Below are 2,951 nucleotides of genomic sequence, written 5' to 3' on the forward strand. Positions count from 1 at the left end.
GACTGGTATGGAGCTGGAAGAGGATTCTCTGGGGAAATGACTGAACTTCGGATGACACATTGTGGAGGTTTGATAGATGGCAAGCATGACTAATGGCAGTGGGACCCCCACAACAGGATTTGAGGTTGACTCCAATCTAATGTAGGAGCGTGCCTGCGCAGCCATGAAAGACCCAAGATAATTGGATTCTGAGCTGACGGGAATATATAAAATAAATGTAACTCTTTATGAAGAGCACCGACTTGCATAATGACCCCTGAAGTCCTGGAGTGGATGGTAGCCGTAGAAAGTTTATTCGCATCCACTCCAATAATGCAGAGTGGCACCTGTAATGGTACACTAGGAATTCCTAACTCCTGAACTTTCTTGGCTGAGATGAAGTTACCATCAGCACCAGAGTCTAAAAAGGCCTTAATAATGTCAGAGGGTTTCTCTAGAACCAAGGTCTCATTGATAGTAAACTTGGAGTAAGCATTATATTTTAGGTTGCTGAAATGCACCTAATCTGACCACCCCTCTATCAGTTAGGCCTCCTCGTTTCCCAGATGTTTAGAACAGCAAGAGAGAAGTTGCAGTACAAACACAGCTTGTTCTTGAATGAACCTCCTTTTCCCTCTCTTTGTAAGAACTTCCATTGGGAACATCTGGAACAGCCTCAGCAGTGTATTAATAATGACTGCATTTGCACATTAGTCCATGAAATGTACAAAGAATTTAATTTCCAGGTTAGCAGTAAGAACTTTAACACCAGATAACTTGGTGCACAGATTTGTTTATATTGCTTTGTGGAAAAAAAAAAAAATTTAAGGCAATGCTTTTGCAAGTGAAGAAGATTAGGGCTCTCTGAAAGTAGGGTTCTAATGTTGAGATGAATATTGTCTAAAGCTTCGATTTTCCCCAGGTTAATATTAAAGTTAGAAACTTTGGGCCTGTTCAGAGGCACATGCAATTCTAAATGCAGATGGATGTCCCTTTTTTTTAAGATAAATTGCACAAGTGTCATAGCCTGCATATGCAGCAATTATGAGTCGACTTTCCATCACATCTCACTTTTGACTGAATAGGCATTAATGGGTAGCAAAAGGGAGGTGACAGGGCAGTAACATGTAGGATAAATGTGTCATGGACCTATAGACAGAATTGCAGGCTATTCATAAATCAGCATAAGCAGAGATCTGTCTGCCTTCTGTCGGATCTTCTGCACCCAGAATGGGGCTGGTGCAAATGCAGATAGCAGTGATGATGGCTGCTTTCGCAAGCGGAGATCTACAGGGTGGTACGGTGACATAGACTCGGAACACAGATGTTTGCATGGATCTCTGATTGCTTAAAGCAGTCAGAATGGTGACTGTCTACCTGTGACTGTTTATATTTAATTTGGAATCAGCATAAAAGTGCAATTATGACTATAATATAAAAAATGTATCTATTGGTATATGATTATATATATTTAGGTACTATATTCTATTTAAATATATACAGGTCTAGAGCAGACTTTAAATGAAAGATATCATGCATTATCATTGCACACACCAGTCTTCAGCACTGGTTGAGATGAGTAAAAGCAGAGACCAGGCAATAAGAGATGAGCCTTGGAGGGCTTATCAGAAATTATGTCAAAAGTGGAGTCAGTGATCTATGAAAGTGTACAATTATTTATTACACTTGAAATCATACAATAATATATCTGGATAGCACACTGGTAGCAAGGCATAGAGTACAGGACTACACATGGATATCATGGTTTTAGGAACTTCGGACTGCACTTGGGTAGCAGGTGTCAGGATCTCTGGCCTGCACATGAGTACAGGAATTTAGAATTGGCTATGGATAACAGATTGCCAGGAACTTAGACTTGCACACAGATAGTGGATTGTCAGACTCCAGGTTTGCAAATGTACTGTATAAGAGGGTGATTCACCACCTAACAGGTGCATATACATCTTATGGTCAGCTTGGAATGAACTTTGTGTGAATTTGCTTATACTATAACTTGGCCTTTCTTACATGCCCCCTTTAAATCCTCTCTTGTCTCCCTATGTGCAAGGAGTTTTAAGCACTAAATGCATTGTCACAGGAATTTTTGCTGTCATTTAAAAAATAATGCAATTGATGGGGTGAAAAAGTGCAAATTTAGTTTGCATGTAACATTATACAAGCTCCTCATTTATCTCTTTTGGTGCACCAGTGGGGTGAGTTGCCCATGGGCAGATGCCTTATGTGACAGCTTGATGAGGGAATGAATATGGTACGGTAATAGGTGATGACTTGTGGGACAGTGTTGAAAAAAGTTGAAGCCAGGAACAAAATAGCTAATCAACTAAGCTCTTAAGTACAGTACATGGAAGGTAGAGATAAGTCTGGCACTCCCTGAACCTTGGTCAATGGATAGTCTCAATTGATGGCTATCCATATGTGTGCCAAGAGGAGAGAAAAAATGAGGCATAGCGTAAAATAGCTGAATCTGAGCAGCATAGCATTCACCTTTACTAGGTTGTAATTTTGCCTTGGATAATGCTGATTGTCCGCTTGTATATCTAAGTGGGTCACGGGTCCCTACAAAAGGAGAAAAATGGAAGATAATAGGGAACATGGATTTGAACATACCTCTCATCTTTGGTAGAATTACATAAGCTTTGGATATTTATGTCAACCTCATTGTCCAGAGGATTTCTGGACACTTGTAGCCTGGGGGAAAAGTCCATCTAAGTAGCCCAGTGAGTGCCACCAATATGGGCAGATCCAAGTCACAGAGGGGTTGTGCTTAGTAATAGTACTAGACTGCAGTCCAATCCCTTTCCTCTGAATTCTCCCTGAAATGCAGAAAATAATTCATACACACATCACAGCTAAAAGAAAATCAGACACCCCAATATAAGTAAGTACAAGTCTCCATTACCTGACAATGGATTGCCTGGGTCTCATACTGTGGGTCAATCTGAGTCAGAGGA

Source organism: Taudactylus pleione, unplaced genomic scaffold (assembly GCF_031769625.1).
Source record: "Taudactylus pleione unplaced genomic scaffold, aTauple2 ptg000236l, whole genome shotgun sequence".
Lineage (NCBI taxonomy): Eukaryota > Metazoa > Chordata > Amphibia > Anura > Myobatrachidae > Taudactylus > Taudactylus pleione.